The sequence below is a fragment of the Rutilus rutilus genome (genome assembly GCF_951802725.1).
Source record: "Rutilus rutilus genome assembly, chromosome: 12".
NCBI lineage: Eukaryota > Metazoa > Chordata > Actinopteri > Cypriniformes > Leuciscidae > Rutilus > Rutilus rutilus.
Window position 1 is genome coordinate 7,302,801 of NC_140217.1, and position 20,595 is coordinate 7,323,395.

The window sequence follows — 20,595 nt, forward strand, 5'->3', positions numbered from 1 at the left end:
TCACAGACTAATGACACTATGGCACCCCTATTGTGCTATTTTAAAGGTTCGTAATTTTGTTTTGGAGGTCTCCTAGATTTGCATGCATCCATGGTCAAAGAACATTTTAATTTACACTTAATATTTCAGCATCACCTCTTTTCTCACAGTGTCGGAAACAGTTCGATAAAGGATTCGGTCTCTCTAACCCCTCCTTTGAGAGCCTACTCTGCTCTGATTGGTTAGATGGCCCAGTCTGTTGTGATTGGTCTACTGCTTACAGCTTCCTCAGCACTTGATACGAACAGTAACGATGGTGTCGGTTTTACCGTCTCAATTCAAGCCAAAGTCCTCATCCTTTGGAAGTGCTTGCAAAGTGGATTTGCTCTCGCGGCGCAGAAAACAACATGTCGACAACACGAACCAAACACTTCCAGACCTCAGCTACTGTACACTTAGTGTTTAAGGGCAGGTCAAAGTAGACGGTGTTGTCATTAAAGACCATATGCTGGGATTATGCAAATTTGTCATAAACCTGCGTAGGTTTGTGCAGGAAGTAAGGCTGGGATTACTGACGACTCGTTTCAGTTCAAAATAAATAACACAATAACCTCATTTATTGTGCACTTTGATCTTTGAAACTTTGCAGAGCTTTTGCATTAACAAACAGCAATATTACATACAAGGTATCCGAAAAAGCATAAAGGGGCACTTTAAGGACACTCAGAAAATAAGATTTCAAAGACACTCAGAAAATCTCTAGAATGTTATGATTTAACATTACCCAAGAGAACACATAATGTTCCAAACAAGTGTATGGATGCATGTATGTCATACACACAAATTAAAAACACCATCATGGTAACGCACGACACTAAAATTATGCAATAAACATTCATTTAACAACAAAAGATGTAACAAAATCCTAATGTACATAACTGATAAGAAAAAACTAAGAAGAAGCAGTTATTTAAATTAAATTCACACAGTGAATACTGTGAATTTCAATTGACATTTTTTCACCATAAATTATACGATGACCTCACTTCACGTTCTTTTTCACTTTGAAAAACTGGACATGTAAAAGCATTTTACTGTAAAATTACATGAAAAGCCCCATTAAATCTATTACAGTTTTTCACAATAGAGCAAGGGAACCAATTAACAAGTTTTTACCTTAGTATTTTTACAATCTTTTACAGTAAAAATCATGATAATTAACAATTTAATAATAGGGGAACAATCTGTGTTTGCTGGGCTAATCGTAACTGGGCTAAACCAAACATCAATTTCAAACCCTCCTGCCATGTTCTCATGTCTAAAATTCTGTTTGAAGCCTTGTGCTGACTTGCTGCTGAAGTGACAGCGGCACTAACGCATTATAGATTTTGTCCTGAGGAACAGCTGCATCTGTATAATCCGTTATGCCTAAAAGCTTGATTTTGTTGAGTAGGTGTAATGACTTTATACTGTTGAAACTCTTGAAAGTGAACCGTCAAAACCTCAGTTCTTATATGAGTGTTAGTGTACACTGCTCTTACAATTAACAATTAACTGACAGACCACTGACATGCATCAAAAAAAATCTCACACCACACAGAAAAGTGGGCCGCTAGATTTAAAGCAAACACACAGCACAGGAAAAATGAGCATAGGTGTATACGTTCTTAAGAAATCCATCTTCAAAGGGAAGTCTACTGCACACCTTATGATACGTCTATCTTCTGAGCTCTTTAAAACATTCACTCTCAGCAACAGAGAGAGGAAAAGACAAATTCAGGTCACCGCAAAGGAGTACTTTTACAAACAAGTAGAGCACAAGGGACAGGAAGGAAGAACCACAAAGAGGAACAAGACAGGACAGGACATCAAGGCAAGAGTCTTCTGTAGCACTAATTGGGCTTAAAACTTGACTTTGAACAATCACTTTTTCAGCCTATGAATGTCATTTAGCAGGAGACCACATAGGCTACTGCTAAAAGAAAATCGAATTCGCTGAGAGCACTGATTGGTTGATGGAACCACAAGAACGCGCGCGATCCCAAACCCTTCACTAGTGACAGTCCTGAGCTGTGATGTGAAAGGCAGCAGATAAATATAAGCCCATTTCACGCTTTTAAGAGCATTCCAAAAATAGAGCACTGATAAAACCTCTACAATAATATAATGAAATAGGAGTGATCTATTTGTCAGAATACAGTACACGGTAGCCAATGAAGAAAAGCCCTACTGTATTTGCTCCCGTAATGGTGTAGTTATGCGATCTATCAGCAGGAGCTAACTGGACAATGCTAAGCCGCAAAAACCCCTAGGCTATTCTGACATCGGGTTGGCTTGCATGTCTTTGGAGGATAGTGTACTGGTTAGAGACCATGCAGTGGAAGTTAGCAAAATGATTGAAACCGTTTAGAACATTTAGGAAACATTCGGTTACTAAAAAGAGTTTTGCTACACTGTACAAAATTGCCTCAGTGCTTACATCTTTAAATATTCATGCACTGGGTACGGCAACAACAACTTTCACACGCTATTTAGATGTTTACAACTGAGGAAAGCAGATAAAAATATGAAAAAGTGGCAAAATAAGTTCCTGTTTTTCTTCTAAGACTTTTTTGACAACCAGCTTCATCACTGACACTGTGAAATTTTTAAATCTGACTTCCCAGGATAAATGACTACTGGGGTAAAGTGTGAATCATGGAACAAAATAGCAAGATTATTTTAACACCGGGATTTAAAAAAAAAAAAGTGTGAACTCTAAGTGAAGAATTTCACATGTAAAAAGGCCTAATATTGTTCCTCCTACTGTGTGATCAGTACAGTACACTATTTGTTGACCAAATGCAGTAACTGTGAATGTCTACAATGGATCTGAATGCTTATCAGATCCATGACAAGTGATTTGCTGCTATCTTTTGCTGAAATGCACTGTTGCATTTCAAACATCAGCAAAGGACTCAAAGACAGAAATGCCCCTTGTTCATCCAGTATGATCTGAAGTTACAGAATGAATGTTATGACAGTGCTCAGATGTTTCATGCTCTCTGTGTGCACACAGAAAAGGGGGCATGTGGGTCTCTGTGTCAATTACAGTGCAGAAATCTTCAGCACCAGCTGCTAACTGGCTGCTTTATCCTCTACACTCATCAGAGAGACAGAAAGCTCTCAGATTTCATTAAAAATATATTCATTTGTGTTCCGGAGATGAAAGAAAGTCGTACGGGTTTGGAACGACATGAGGGTGAGTAATTAATGACAGAATTTTCATTTTTGGATGAACTAACCCTTTAAATACAGATTACAAATTTCACAGTCAAACTCATGTAACTAGCGTAACATACAATTCTACTATTGGATATTTTACTTCATTATGAGTTCAAATAATTTTTTTTTAGACAAATCTAGAGATGTATTCCCTCTCAAAAGGGCTCATTGAAAAAAAGAAGAAAAAAAACTTTGGGGGGTGGGTCCTATCGGTTTCACTGACTTAAAGGCACACTATGCAGTTTCCGTTTTTCTCAAACAGCGACCCCTAGAGTCACTGTGGAGTACTTGCATTTAACGTTACTGTCGTAAATACCACTCACGCAGAGCCGTCTCTGCACTCTTCCGACCGCGCTTTCTTCATCGACTCTGTCATGATTCACGTCTGAAATGCGTGCTAGCGTCTTCCATAGAGGCTGCTTTATATGTTGTTGATGTATGTGACATCTTGCCGTAAAGCAAGTCGTGATTCTTGCGAGATTTGTCGGGGCGCCACCTCTCAAACCTGCATTGCTGGTTTTGCCAGCACAGTCCCCCCCCCGGCTTTGCTCATACCTGTCAAGTTTTGGATTTGAAAATAAGGGACATTTTCCGGCGCTCACCGCGAGCAGTCCCACCACCCCAAACAAGCTCCAGTATATCACTTACATTTTAAGACAGGTGTACAAGAAAGCTAAAATCACCACTGACATGCTGTGAACATTCATTATAGCCTAAATGAAAACACAAAAGGGTATATATGAAGAGCATTTATTTAAAGGCTTATTTGCATATTTTCTGTTCATTTAACATTGCTTGTCTTTACATTTACATTTTATTTTCATTTCACACATTCTTTTCATTTCATATTGCTTTTCTTCTACAGTTTTTCTTTTCATTTCACATAACTTTTCTTTACTCTTTTAGTGAGTTATTGTACAAATTTGTTGCAGACTTTGCATTCGCGGTATTTACATGAGGGTTTTGTTTTTTTGGCAGGAGCGTCCATTTTTCTCCGTTTTTTTTCCCGCGTTGTCACGGTTGTCACTCATCATCTGACCTCACACACTAACCTCACGACAACTGCCCAAGTGCCACCTACAGTACTAGTACTAGTAGGCTACTGCAGGTGGCAGTTATCGCAAGGCTAGTAGTGACAGAGCTCAGATTGGGAATGTTTTGTTTTTTTTACTCCGCCCGGGGTATTATTATTTTTTAATAACGCAGGTTCAAATACGGGAGATTTACGGGAAAATACTAATACGGGAGGACGGCGGGAAAGAAGGGTAAAATACGGGACTTTCCCGGCCAAAACGGGATACTTGACAGGTATGGCTTTGCTATCGGGATGATTCGCCCTACTAGAGAGTTTGTTTACCATCTAAATGATTTCGAAGCTGCTATATTAAGGCACAAATCTTGCATGGTGTGCCTTTAAAAAATAAACTGGACTTATTGCCCTGAAATAACATGATTTTAGAATCAGTTCAAAGTGTGCCACACAGTTTTGTAAAATGTTTAGCAAATCAGCATATTAGAATGATTTCTAAAGGATCATATGATACTGAAGACTTAAGTAATGATGCTGAAAATTTTGCTTGGCCATCACAGAAATAAATTACATTAATTGTAATAATATTTCAAAATATTACTTTTTTTTTTTTACAGTATTTTTTTTATCAAATAAATGCAGCCTTGAGCATAAGAGACTTCTTTCATAAACATTACAAAAAATCTTACCGACCCTAAACTAACTGTTCATTCATAGAATACAAATGACAGCATTCATCTCTTTGGCAGATTTTAGCACGATAGGGTCAAACTGCCAGCAGTTCATCACAGCTTTGAGGTCAAGCTAATAAAGTCAGTGAAATTATGAATTTTATTGAGACCAAATTAGATCCTGCTCCTGTTATACATATTGGCACAGAGTTGCAATTTTACTTGATGTATTTAAAAAGGATAATACACTTATTTCAGTATAGCAATTGAACCAGGGCCATATGTAAAAAGTCCTACTTCTACCTCTGACCCAGCTATGGCACACTAATGGTGTACAAATGCATGCTAACAATTTAATAAGTGTGAAAGTTTTTAATATTTAATATAAGTAAAGCAGAATTAGCTACATTGAAGTAAACTGATTTTTGGATAGTGCTTGTCAGTTCTGAGTGCAATATGGATCAGACGGTCAGTGAACAGACTGTGGGCGGGCCGTGGGCATGTCGTCTGAGGCTGACACTCGAATCTGGGGGATGAAGCATTTTGATTACATACTGATTACTTTAGGGCTTCGGGTTTACACACACACACACGATGCAGCACTACTGGGCAGTATTCACCACTGCATACTGCAGGTCCTGAAAAGAGTGCAAGTATACAATCTGCAAAGTAATAACAGCCTTAAAACACAAATGTAGCTGTAAACAAACATTTACCTGTGTACTTTATCTTGTAGGCACACACATTACTAAAACCCACAAACAAAAGCACATGCATTCTATCGTGCAGTCAGTTTGTGTGCAAAACTTTAGATTTCCATCACTGTCACTTTTGTTCAGAGCAAAAGACAAAGTCTCTCTGTGCGACACAGTGCCACTGCGCTACGACGATGTGGGTCAGCGCCCGAACAGTTTCTCCCTCCAACAGCCTTGATCTAGTACCACCTCTGTTGCTTTTGCATTCAAAAGCATTGCATCCATTACAGCCGGCTTATTGAGCAACCCACATTCACCATTATAAACACATCAGCGAGAGTGAGAAACAGAGAGAGAGAGAGAGCAAGAGAGAGACAGAGATAGCTTACCTCTAATGGCAAAAGCAGTGACGGAAGTAAAGGTGCTATATTACAGCCATTCCGGCTGGACGTGAACACAAGTGGTTTTAGAAGTGTGTGAATGAAACAGCAGCACCTGCTTAACTCGGCTCTCTGCGTGTAAACGGCTGTCTCTTCATCAGAGGCATTCTGCCACACTTCTCTCTCTCTTTTCTCTCCTCCTCTCACCGTTTCTCTCTCTCGACACTCACACATTGCCAGTGGCATCAGCGCCACCCCTCTTCACATTAAGAGATGTAATGTGAATAAACTGGACTGATGTCCCAGCATTCAAGAGCAAAGATCAAGCTAATTCATTAATAGTCTATCATTGAATGAGGGTCTGAGAGAGAATTCTAGATGAAATGGGAGCAGAAAACAGGAGGAAAAAGCAAACAAAGGATGCTGGGAGAGAAGAGGAAACATTTTTGTGCCTGTAATTTTCAAATGAAAAAAATAAATAATCATTTGCAATTGCTTTTGGTGTAAAGGTAGAAAAATGTCATGTAACCTAAATTTTAATCAATCAAAGGTTTGTGACTTATAAAGCATCAGTTAATAGAGCCTTTCTCTCTAAAGAACCTATATAGTATCTTTGACATAAATACCCATTGTTTGTGAAATTCAGTGTGTTTGCATATGCTGTGGGAGTATTAAGTAGCCTAGCTGGATAAAAAAAAATAGATGAAACTGAAAAGCTGTGAATAAATCTATTTGAATAAGAAAAGACAGAGTGAGGGAGGGGACTATGATTAACCCACTGCTTTTAGTGAGCTAGTACTGCTGCATGACATTGTTAAAAAATATCACAAGGTCTACATGTAGGGCGGGAGGTAGATTTGCAGTTCCCATGGAAACTCAGGCACCATGCCTCACGAGAGAGACGTTCCCTTACACACTTTAACGTCGATGGATCCCTTGGACGACAATCTATGCGAAATGTGCAATGTTTTGAGTCAAGCAGCAGCCAAGCTAAACAAAGCAGAGCAACACTTTAACTATGCATGAACAGAATGCGTTAAGCAAATTCTTTTTTTATCTGAACTATCAAAGTAAAATCAAAACTAAATAACAAAATTGCCCACTGACTTACCTAAACTTTACAAAGACGAAACATTTGGTCAGTCACATTACATGCATTGACTGAAGTGTGTAATTTCTGTGCCACTTTTGGCACTGAGGGGAATTAGAAATCACTGTTTCCTAAACACTCCCCCCATCTGCTAACTTATAGTCCCGCCCCAAACACAAATTTGATTGAGCCAATGCTGCTATATTACAGACTTTACGTAGCCCCGCCCCTTTTCAGCGCTGTGCTTGTTGTGTTCTGTCTTCCGGTTTGTAAGATCTTACGGATTTATGAATGAACTGTATATCGTTAAAAAAAAATCCTGGTCTACTGACATTTGTTGTGACATCCACTTCAAACATTACAATGCTCATGATAACTTTCGCTAACTCTACAATAAGTAAAGCACCTTCACCATTACTCTTCGACAGTAATGCCATAGAGATATACAGAGCTACCGCAAAAACGGAAGTTCAAACACATAATTCTAAAGATGCTTGCACATTTGTTTCTCTGTGCATAAGGTCTAAATGGAAGCTAAATGGAAAATATAATTGCGACTATCTCACAATTCGGAAAAAATTTAGGATACAAATATTTCATGCAATTCTGACTTTTTTCTTAGAATTGTGAGATATACAGTAAACTCGCAATTGTGAGTTAAAAAGTCACATTTTTCCCATTTAATCCAAACTAGTTCACATGATTTCTCTGATTGCTTTTGTTTTGGTAGCATACATGTCATGATGTGTGCTGAATCTGCTGATAATAGGTCAGAGGTAAGCTTTGGCCTGGTCAGAACACAACCACAGACAAGCATGAGCTGTGAACTTCAGGTTTACAGTAAGAAGCCTTATCATCACTGACATGATTGAGCAAGGAACTTAACCGCAAATAATGTGTTGTACATTACTTTAGATAAAAAAGTGTTTACTTTATTATATGCTGGGCTGCTTCCTAACCCAAAATGTAAAAAATCTTTCACCATTTATTTACCATTCATGTTGTTCCAAACATGCATAACTTTCTCTCTCCTGCAGAATGAATTACTTATTCAAAATAAGTACCATAGTATACAATTTCGAATTGAATGTGAATTGAGCCCGTGTAGGATACAATTTGTGTGCTGTGCTGAGCTGCTGCCTAGAGCGTATCAAATCAGCCACTTATGAAGATTGTTAATATGTTGCCTTTAGGCGCAAGTATGCAGCCGCCATATGTTTGCAACTACGTTTTGCACATGGTAAAATTCGATATCAACAGAGTTTACTCCCACTGTGTTTATGCAGCCCACATTTTCTAGATTCATGCACATTTGAACCCTTTGCACATGTCCCTGAATTCACCGCACTAATTGGTGGGTTAATTACGTGGCAACACACAGTTGGGCTGTTTAAGAACTACTCAAAGAAAAAAAATTGAAAATGATAATAAAAAACATAAGACCAAGTTGGAATAGATAGATAAATAGATATGAAAGGAGCACAAAAGGTTGTCCAACTTGAGTTTGAAAAAGCATAAAGTTTGTTCACAAGGTTTTGGAAAAGAGCTAGTCAGAATCCATCAATGTGTTTACAAAAAACGAAAACTGATGTAATCTATGTAAAAGTGCTTCATGTTCTACAACCGTTTTATCCTCTAAGGCCTGTTTCCAGCCTGCAGTTTTGAAAAGCAGCCCCTTTTATTTCTCATGCAACTTTAAATGTTTTGACCTGGCATTTCCCTCCTTCCATTCAATCTTTATCAGATGATAAACACTGAAAAAAGAAGGGAAACTGAATCGATGACAGGAGGGTGAAAATCTGGCCTTGCTGTGGAACTGGCACAATTCTTACACATACATCACAGGTTTCACCAAATCTAGCAGCAATCTCAATAGAGATCCTCCAGAGCATTGCTGCAGAGATCCAAAGTAGGTCGCCCTGAACTTGCACACCCTAATTTATGTTATGTGGACAGTGGCCAAGTCAATTTTATGGAAATAGCAGTGGAATTTTTGACAGGCATGGATAATTTATACATTTTTAAAAATGGAACAAAAAGGAATAAAAAAAGACATAGGAAAGAATATTAAACACACAGTTCAAAACTCTGAAACTACAGTGAAATTCTGGGATTCTTAATCCTATTTAAATGGAAATATATAGAAAAGTGTATAAAAAATGAAAAGAAAGAAAACAAGTTAGAAGAAATGTAAATAATTGTAAAATTAATAAGAGATATTCCGTCATTGACAAATAAATCTTCAAAAAGGTGTGAAAAAAATTCAAAACTGATGTAATGCATATTTTTGAGTCATGAACAATGTTTGTTAAATAAAATTGCAAAGTGTTTAAATTCATTTTCTGACTGTTTTTTTTTTATGTCAGGCAGCACAACCAAATAGTTGTATTGTTCACTGTAGTTGTACCACCTGACAAGGAAATTGTGTCAACCTACCCATGCTTGAAATTTCAACAGTTTTAAAACTACTGATATTTATAAAATGTGTTAATATGAAAGGTTTCAAACCTAAAATGATGCAATGGTATTTAGTTTTTAATGTTTTATTATTAAGACACCATTAATTATAATGGTGGTGGTTGAGGAGATTCCCCCCTTCCATATGTAAAGCACTTTGAGTACCCAGAAAAGCACTATATAAATGTAACAAATTATTATTATTAGAATTATTATTATTAAATAGTTTTCTTAGTCCGTTCATTTGTTCGGACAGTTACACCACCTGACATTTTGGGGGTTTATAGATCACAAAACATAAAATAATATGTACTAAAAATTAATTCAGACTAAATAAAGTGATAGCCTATGTCATTAATTTATCAAATTATTTTAAAAGGAAATAATGCACCTGGACACAAAAATATGCACATCATGTCACCAGGCCCGGTTCTACGGGGGTGCTTGAGGGTGCTAAGCACCCTCAAATAAAAGTGAAAGCACCCTCAGATGAAAAATTATTAATAGCACACATAAACGAGATTTTGCCGAAAATAAAACACAGACGGATTTCACACTCTTGCCTATAATAGGATAGCCTACACAAAATAAATAAATTAATAAAATTAAACAAATATATATATATTAAATAAATTATTTCGTTATGCTTTCATGTTTAATGCATTGTAGTTGTCCTTTCGTGATCGCGATACGCAAAAGGTGAAGCTGTCTCTTTAATTGCCCACTTTGCTTGCGTGCGTGCTTCCCGCTCAGAAATTTTGTTAGCTGACTTTCTGAGACGGGGCTTTAGGTAACGTAAAAATAAGTGTCCATTTTTAATCATCATGGACATAAGAAAATGGCTCAAGCAAGCCGTTTGAAGGAAGGTTACAGTACTGAATATATATTGGATTAGCTTCTTCCTCCTCCTCCGAATCACAACCTGTAAGTATTATTATTAATAATTGTAGCATGCTCAATAAGTATTTTGTGTAACGTTATGTGTGTTGTGTAACGTTAAGCAAGGCAGGCGCAGCTTCTTGGTCTTTTGCTGCCAATTGTTTTGAACTGCTTGTCGTTGTTATTGGAGTTGTCATAAAGAATATAGCAGCAATACCTTGGTGTAATAACGTTACTGCTGCAGTGCTTTATCAATATGTTTATGCATAACGCTAACAATGAATGACTGATTGGGTGTTGATGTGTTGTCATGGTTGTCATATGTACAGACCCGGCAGTCAGCGCTAGTGCATTATGGGTAATTGTTTGTTGGGAGTTGATTTATGCGTTATTACAGCAATATGGTTGGGGTTTGTGTTAGTAAAGTTACGTGTGTTAGTAAAGTTACGTGTGTTTATGTTCAAGTTAGGTTGGATGTTCTTGGTACATTTTCTGCCTTGTTATGTAAAAATGTGTCTCTCACCGTCATGGAGAGAGACGTGTGTAAGGCAGTGACTTTTGGCCATTTTTGAAATGTTTAATTGAAGTTGAAGCCGGTTACAACTAGAGTATCACCACAGTGTAGGTAGGCTGTGTGTGGCATGTTTTAATGTTTTGCAAAGTGAAGATGGCTGCTTGTTTACATTATATTCTATAATTTACTGCCAGATCGTATTTTGTTTAACATAACAGCAATTACAGTAGTATTATTGTTGTATACAACATCCCCAATTTTGAGATACTATGTTTCAGACTGATGACTGAGCTATTTCCTACGATTATGTAAGCAGCACCCTCACTATATTCAGAAGCACCCTCAGTGATTTGGTTCTAGAACCGGGCCTGCATGTCACTGAAGAGATTATTACGAAATATTCCTTCCATTGAAGCACAACATGCTTTTTGGAACATTAACATGCTAACACAGAACATCAGGTTTTAAAGAAATGTATGTTCATGCAACCTGGGGCAGCATTTTCACTATGGTTCCAGACTTAAGGACCCCAGGAAAGACTGTAGCCTTGTCTAGATGTCTCTAACAGGTTGATTTCATCCACTCTCTTTAGCTGATAAAATGGGTCAGGAGTTGCTTAACTGCACACCACATGAGCAGTTAATGTTTAACAAGTCCAAAAAACAAATATAAAGAAGCCTTGCCGTTTTTATTTAGAAAAAAAAAAAGGAAACCGTTTGCCAGGAGTGGGTTGGCCTCACAAACAGGAACTTTCGAGTCAGTCAGTCAGTCAGTCAGTCAGGTAACTAGAAACCTCTCACTCCCCTTCAGTCGTCCATGAAACGCATGAAGTGCGTCGAGGTGGGAGAGGCTCAAAGTTTTCAGTGGATGTTTGAAACTAATATCTTTTATTTTGTCAGAACGACGTTATTAATGTCGCTTGGCAGCAGTTGCGAACTAACCGGTTTTAAGCGTTGAATTGAATCCATAAAATCCTGCCTTTGTTCTTGGCGAAGCTCCTCAGGTGTTTTGTTCTTCCAGCAGAAGACGCGGTAAAGTTTGCGGATTACGTCCATTCGGCGTCGATCTTCGTTCGCGCTGCAAACTCGTCTTCATTTGAACTATATTAGTTCCGCTTTCAGTATTGTTTGTAGATTTTTCTAATACTTCATTACCTACTCAGCAGGACATACGGACCAGAACATCAGGTAAGGATGTTTTAAAGCTATTGTTGAGGAGGGCTGTTGATTTCTTGCTTCATAGTCAACAGGTAGAGTTTATTGGTTTTACGTGGATTTTCTGCGCGCATGTACGTACAGTTTAGGCGAATAATGAAAGGCACATCTGTTTATCGCTCGCGGTTTACGATCAGTCCTGCGTAATTATCTGCAAGAGTTATCATTAATTTGTAAAATGACAAAAAGGATGGCTGAGATGTTTAAAAAAAAAGAAAGAAAGAAAAAAAGGTTATTTTAAATCTCGTTTAAAACACATTTGGAAAGATATGTAGGCTACTCTTCTTGTTTGCTTTACTATATGTTTTTGAAAAAAAAAAATCCTATTAGCCTATTTATACAATATTATAAAAAATATTTGTGTGTGGCTCTAACCTTGAGATGCACAACCATGAGGTCCAATGGGGTCATCTGGGGGGTTTGTTTTGTCACGTGACAAAATACCTTTTTCATGCTGAACAACAGTTACACAACCTAGACATTTTTTGACATTAAACCCCACAAAAATATCAAAATGAATTTAAGAATGCAAAAAATTATCACAGAATTAATCGCAGAAAATGTTTATTCAAGTCTTTTAATTAATGAATTGCGATTCTTGTATTTTTGAATAGTGAAATAGGCCTAAAATAGTGTCGTCACTGACTCAAACATAAGAAAAAATGTGATCTTAAAAAAAATTAAAAAAAATAAATTCACACTTAAAAGCGCTATATAAATAAACTTGACTTAGTCATAGGTTGTTGTAATTTCACATTGCGTAAGTACAATATGAAAATAGTCTACATCATGCTAATGAAACTTGGAATGACAGTGTCAAGTAACTTTAAAATTTGTTTAAAGTTAATCACATATGGCTTGATGTGCCAAGCAGGGTGTCTTCATGTTTAAATTGGGAGTTTGCAACACCCCTGGGCTGTTAATCCCATGAGCCTACATGGTAACAGAACTAAAGACAGCAGTTTAGTTTTCACAGACTATCAGTTGTCATTTAATGCAAGGATCATAAATTTACATGAATGTAAGGTGCTGGATTTGCTCTGCCTGTGTAATCCATAGCAGAACAAAAGTATTATAACCTCTAAATAAGTACCAAGTTTACATATTCAATCTTTTAGGTAAGAATATGTTTGATACTTTGCAGGATTAGTTGCCAACCCAATTTCATGCTGCAGTCATTTTTAAAAGCATGCACACGCAGAAGTTGGGCATTGTAAGTATTTGTCACAGCAAGAACAACAAAATGGAGCTCTTAAAATTCACTGAACTAAATGATTGGAGAGAAAAAGAGAATCCACCTAAAGCTTTCCTCGCTTCTTAAGTTGCCTGCTTGTCTGTGCAAGAACTGTTTACCATTGACAAAAAAGGTTTTATCTGGAATTGAAAAAAAAAAAAAAAAAACCACAGAAGGCCTGAAGAAACTGGTGGGAAAGCCTCCTTGTCATTGCAGTTGCAACCTGTTCAAGTGATTTAAAGAAATTCCATTTGGTGCTTTTCCACCCATGAAGGGAAGAACTTTAAAGTGCAGTTCAGGTCCACCAGAGTGAAAAGTACAGAGATTTAGAAAATGAAAATAAAAGGGCAGACAGTCAGCAAGAAAAAAACGGAGTGGTATATAGAGATGGAACGGTCTCACTTGGCCATCGTGTCCAGGTGAAGTTTCTCTGTTGCCCCTAGATGATGGATGTTCAGTTTGCTGAAAGGAAATTCCTCACTGCCATGGAGTCACCATGCCGTCAAATACTCAATTACACAAAGAAAAATGACCAATGTGCAGCTTGAAGCGTTACTTTGCCTCTGGATTTGAAGCTGGACACACACCTTGACAGAGAGTGAATAACTGCTTCTCTCTTGTGATAAAAACATTTAAAGCTGAAGTGTGTAATTTTTTTTCCACGTTAAAACATTTAAATCCACCCTAAAATGCAGACAGCTCTGTTTCTGTGGCGTTATGAAATGTTATTATTTGTTTGAGCTTGCAGATCAGTTTGACATAGCAACAATGACTCAACCAATAGCATGAGTTTGGGGCGGGACTAGCTGATTTTTGGGGACCAATGACAGATGGGGGGAGTGGTTTAGCAATTCTTTTAGGTGTTGCTAATGGTGCATAAAATTAAGATTTAATTGTTGGATTTAGGGGCCGTTTACACACAACACTGTTTTCAGCTAAAAACGGAAAACCTCTTATGCGGTTTGGTCATTCATTTACACGTCAATGGCGTATTGGGGGCCTGAAAACTCAAACGTTTGAAAACAGGTTTCAAAGTGCACGTTTATGAAACCAACACTGTTATCGTCTCCATGTAAACTACAAAACTGCGAATCTGTGAAAACGGTGACGTCATGTGCTTGTGTATTATGTATTCTGTTCAGTCTATAGGCGTGTAGTGCTTCTTTACAAAGTGACATCACCAACTTCTGGCCTGGCAGCATAATGCAGCGTTTTTAATTGTTTTCGCAGATCCGTGTGTTTTGACAAAGTTGTCGTCTGTACGCAAAAAAAATCGCTTTTCAGTTTTTAGTACATCATTGTCATGCAAACGTACCCTGAGGAATGACTTGAACATTTCTTTAAAGATGTTTGTTAGAAACTACAGTATAAAAGTCAGTATTCAATTATGTAGCACATCCAAATCCTATGAAAACAAGATTGAAGGGCTGATGTTGATTGGTTGGAAAAATCTGTGATATGCTAATTCAGATGGAATGCTACAGGATGGTGCTGCTGCTGAGATGTTCCTGTTCTTTAGGTTCCTCTCAGGCCTGTTCTGTAGGCGTTGGAACTGTGTGTTTGCCAGGACCATTTAAGAGAGATGAGAGAGGGCTAACAATCAATCTGAGAATTCACCCCAAAGGTACACCGTCAGAAAAATAAGACCGAGTTAGGCTAACGCTTTTATTTCTTTTTTTCCACATGGGATGGTGCAAACAGATCTACTTTGCGATTTGTGTTGTTGTGCTATTAGATGCATTTTAGTGTCGATGCTAAATTGTTGTTTATACATGCAGCCTTCCAGAGAACCTCTTTGTACAACAGCCTGGGGCCAAATACGCTTTTGCTCGGTGTAATTTTACACAGAATATTCCCCCATCATCCCTAGCTGCTGTCGCAGTGCTCGTCTCTCAGTGTGTGCTTGGACCGTTTAACAGCGTCCTGCTGGTTAAAGAATTGGCTAGCTGCTGGAGATGTGTTTGCTTTTGATAGGGAACCACTGTGGAAAACCACAGGAGGACAATGGGACGACATCACATTTCTGATTTTTTTTTTTGCTTGCACACACATGCAAAAGCTTTTAAAGAAATAGGCTAGTTAGCCCAAAAATGAAAGATTTGTCATCCTCAAATTGTTCCACGCCTGTATATAATACAAAAAATAAATATAGTCATATGGAACACTTTTATGATACATCTATTGTGCTTTTGTGTCAAATGGTATTTTCATTTTTGGGTGAACTATCTCTTTTAATGTTAATATCATAATATTAATACAAACATGGATGATCAAAAAACATCTAAAATAGCCAAATTATGTTTTGTTGGAAAGTGTCTACTTATTGTCATAGCACGGAAGTCATGTTCGTCTCACATGGAAATTGTTTATTTCAGTATGTTAATAGTCCTCCTTCATAATTATTTCACGGCGTAGGTGAAGTAAAGCTGTTCAAAATCAAACTGCCTGTATCCCATCTTAAAAATATGCAGTGGTTTCACATCTCCACTGGGCTCGCTGTCACTCAGAGCTTATTATTATTTCATATAAGAGAAACTGCCAGGCTTTAGGAAGCTAACACACCCATCTCAACAGCCTGCAGGTAATAAATCTGAAGTTTACCAAGCGCCTCTGTCTATTTTTACTGGTGGGCTCAGTGGCCCTCAGAGAGGTTCTGCTCTGTGCTGTGTTAGCTTTACAAGTGAGTAAATCATGGTGAATTGGACCTGACTTGACTACAGTTTAATATAGTTCAATAATAGAATGTTATGACTTTTTCTCTAGATAGTAAAAGTGTTTTACTATAGACTTATCACAGTTCTTCTGTAGCAGCCTTGCTTTAAAGTAGTGATAGACTGATATATTGCTCAGGCCAATGAATAAGCCAATATTTGGGCATTTGAGATGTTGAGAATTATCGCACCAGCCGATAAACATTCCCGCTTGGCTGATTAACAGAAGTACACAAAGAGTGTCACCTTCGCTGATAACTGTGTTATTGGTTCATTTGTTTTGACTAAATATTGTGTTATGTATATTATGTATGTTACATGTAATGTAACCCTAAAGTGACATTTGAAGAAATCGCATTAATGTGCGCGAGAAACTTTTATGTGCAGATGAAATATTTCAAATCATTTCAAATGTCAAGACTCCTATGTTATTTTTAGTTGTGTTGTCGGCATTATATCGGCCAGCGGCCACTTTGTTTTCTAGATATTGTCAATGATGCAACCAAATATAAAGGTTTAAAAATTGGCCAATGAAACACCACATTATTTAATAGCTATTCTAATTGTAATGGAATCGACATGTCCCCTAATGTCTTTGGTGGTAATTGGTGTGAGCGTCAGCCATTGAAAACCTAGAACAGTTGACTAGTTAAGAGAACCCAGCCACCTTTAAGACCAGTTCACGCTGCACCAACAGACGACGACCAACGGCAACAGACACTTTGTCGACTTTTGTCGGATTAGTGTGTTAGCCTTGTCGGTGTCTGTTGGCTTTGTTCAGGGCTTGTTTTGTCGGGTCGTGGAATTGGCCTTTAGACCAGGGTTTGATTATACCATCTAAATACTTTATCTAATAATCATAAAGTGGCCTCTCCAAATGAATCTATCAAAGACAGATCAAAAGACTCCAAAAATTGACGCAAAAGTATTCAATGAATAAGCCTCATGAAGAGGCTATAAACCCAGCAGATGCTCAGATACCCTGCAGAGCGTGAAGGATATGAGGTCACAGCTCATCTGTCATCTGTGCCGTATGGAGCTGGGAATTAGTAATAAAAACTATGAATATTTTGAAAGCAGAACGCTACCTGATTAATTTCCTCTGCTTGCATGAAGGGCAAATAGGGATGCTTGTAATTATTTATGAACAGCAGTGTGATATTATTTATATTCAGCTGGTGCTGTTAAAGACATGCCTAAAACGCTCAAATCTACTGCTGTGAAATGCTTTAAATGAACCTTTGGTGTACCTTGTTTGCACGCTTTCTGACTACGGACATTGATATTGTCTGCTAATTTGTTCAGTATACAAAATCATTGGGATAATCATGCCAGGGAACTCATTTCCCACTAATTATCTGCTTAATTGTTTAGTTCAGCTGCTTTATTGACTTGATTGTGGAATCCCGTCAATGTTTTCTGACCTTTCTACCACCTCTTTATCCCGAATATCTTGTTGGCATGCTACAAAGGATTGTGGGATATCCCTATGAGATGCTGTCTCACATTTCACTCACCCAAGTTCATGAGAGCAGTAGTGTTGGTAAAAGACTTCCCTCTGTGTAGTTTGATGTCAGGTACCCTGTAAAGTGGGTTGAGCTATTTGGCATAATTAGCCAGTGCTGTCAGTCAAAGATAACTAAAGCTCACTTTTGTAGTTTGACTGTGCATGATGAAAGAAAACTTCAGAGAAATGCAAAAACATCTTATTTCTTTGTGCGTAAAACTTTTTTTTAAATAAACAACTACTGAGTGCACCTTGTAAATGAGTGCATATGTACTCGATTGTTCATTTGTAAAACACAGCTATGCAATGGTATCTTTTGCAGTAAAAAAAAAACATAACAGGATGAATTTATCTACTGTTACATTAATGAGTGAGTTTTTTTTTGTGTGCAAAAATGTGCCTAATCATTATGAAAATAATGTCACAATCAAAGAAATGTTAATACTGGCCCCCTTTCCCTTTAGATATTGAGATGAAATATGACCCAGGCAGTTTGTGAGATTGACCCAAAGGGTTTAACAACTTTATGTATTATGGAGAAGCAAAAAAGTGTTAAAATGAGTAGGCTACTTGTTGTCTCAATGTTGTATAACCATATTTTGAGTGTCACTTTAGTGTTGACTGTTTTGGTTGTTTCTGTGATTTCTAACTGGTTTTAATTTGTCTGCTAACTCAAGGGCATCATGGAAGCACGTGTGTGTTAAACATTAGAAACTTAATCCACGGCACGGAGTCAAAACAATGATTCAGTGCTTCTGGATGATAAAGGGCAGTTGTTTTTGTCTGAAAAAGGTAATCTGTTATGGATATGATGGATAACACTGATGTAGAAATACCTAACCCTGATTGTAAGTCTAAACTTGCCATAAACTATAAACTTGTCCCTCAAATATGATTGGTTGATTGAAATTGTTCTTCCGGGATCAACAAAGATGTTGATCCAGGAACATGTTGTACTTGGTGAAATCAGGTTCACCGTTCATACCAGACCCGAGCAAGACCCAATTATTGCCATAACCTTTGCTTTTTAGAAAGACTACATTAGCTACTGCAACACCCAACCTAAATAGCTATTTGGCTATTGGTCAACATTAACTAACAGCCTGTGAAGATTATGGTGTCATTAACTCATTGAAAGATTACAAACACAAACATTTTCTTTCTTTGGAATAACATGCACTGATGAATTTAGTTAAAGGCAGGGAACAGTAAATAGAATCTATTTTGATTTCATGTTGACTTTAAACGCTAAAATGGGAGAAGGGCATTTCCATCTTCGGTTGAAATTTCCCACAATTATCTGCATTTGATTGGACTGACAGAGCAGACAGATTTGTGCATTTAATTCAGCATATGGGCTGAAAGTGTTAATTACCTCAGAAATGTCAACCAGAAATGTCCCACATATTCATCCAATGGGCTACATGATTATTACTAATGGACTGTTAGTGCAGTATGCCATGTATAGTTTGCTCAAATTGCTCATCTTTGGTGCACATTCTATCTTCACAGTGTTTGGAACCGCAGGAAAGCAGGGCACAGCTCAGAGACAATTTCCGCAGCTTAAACGAAACAAGGCCATCTATAAGTGGATCCAAGTATGTGAGGAAGGTCAATAATAATGTTTGACAGAGTGTAATGACATTTGAAGTACTGCATGTTCACCAGGTTCTGGTGCTAAAGCATGCTGATGGCAATCTGTGTGTTTGGTTTAGGCAGGATTAGGCTAGTCTCACATTCTTCCCTAAACCTCTTTAAGAAAATCACTAATCCCAGACAACAACAGCAACATGCCGTTACATGTCACTTTGCCTGCTCATCTCAAGAATATCTGGAGAAATATCCTGAAATGATTCATTATGAAAGTTCAAGTGAGAAAGGGTGCTTTGAGTTCCTGTTGGGGAAAGAGATGTTTAATCATTGACCGTGCACTTACTGACTCTGTTTATTAAAGTCAAAATGAATAATTGACATTGGAGCTTAAAAGTAGCTGAATGTCAAAAGCATTAGTAACCTATCTTCATGTATATATTTATTGTGTTTTCTTCAGTTGCAGTGTGTTGAGCGTTGTGCTTTTTGCAGCACGTTTCTGTATTTGGTTGCGTTGTATTTTCAGTGCGTTTCTATAATATAATATTTAATATTTCTGTAATATACTTTTTTTATACTGTACATAAGTGTTTTTTTTTATTCCTAAATTCACTGGTTGCATTTAAAATGATTGCTTTTGATTTTTGTTTTATTTTAGACAAAATAGTATCACTTTTTGATATTAAACATTCATTGGTTATCGTTCAAAACATGAAAATAAATATCAGACTTAAATATCTGTGCATCTAGATAAAATCTTGTGCACATTGACTTACTGAAATTGTGCAGCAACCAGCCAGATTGGAACTGTCGGTATGTGGACATGCTGTCTGAGGACAAGACTGTAATTTTGCAATATTACTGGGTGAGTTTGTAGGAAAATACCCAGAAAAGTTTTGGTGAAACAGAAGTTCACTTTAACACGTTGATGTTATCTAGGCCTTTGTATCAGCAATAAACTGATTGAGCACAGGCACAACAGTGACGCTGAATATGCTGCAATATTAAAGGTGATAAATAAATAAAAGCTTCATTTTTATGCTCTCAGGTTTCAGTATCAGAGCTGTTTGTTCCTGTGAATGTAGGTGATGTGCAGCAGAAGTGGAATGTCAGGTGTTTTTGGGTGACGTGCTTTTTAATGCCTAAAGCCCCAAGGCGCTGTCAGGGCCCGTCAGAACAGGTGCTCACCATTGAGTGTCTTTTGTACCTGTTTTTTTAGGTTAGTTAAGTTCAAGATTTTACACTCTCAGTATACTTTATCATGTTCTGTTCACAGTGAAAGTTACGATACATTCGACATGAGTGACATGCTCATGATATTAGTGCTTAAAAAAACCTTAAAACATCTGACATGTAGTGTACATAGGCCTCAATGAAAGT

The 20,595-nt window shown here is 37.5% G+C and overlaps 1 protein-coding gene across 3 annotated transcripts in view; it reads left to right on the forward strand.

Moving 5' to 3' along the window:
* Positions 1 to 11,699: 11,699 nt before the first annotated feature.
* Positions 11,700 to 20,595, forward strand: part of palm3 (paralemmin 3) — a 42,557-nt gene continuing 33,661 nt past the window's right edge. The window contains exon 1 of one of the 3 annotated variants that reach the window (XM_084424808.1): positions 11,700 to 12,146. The gene's annotated coding sequence lies outside the window, so the exon portion shown is untranslated. Of the gene's footprint in view, positions 12,147 to 14,924; positions 15,032 to 20,595 lie in introns of those variants that run through there. The other 2 variants (XM_084424810.1, XM_084424809.1) reach the window with 2 other exon arrangements.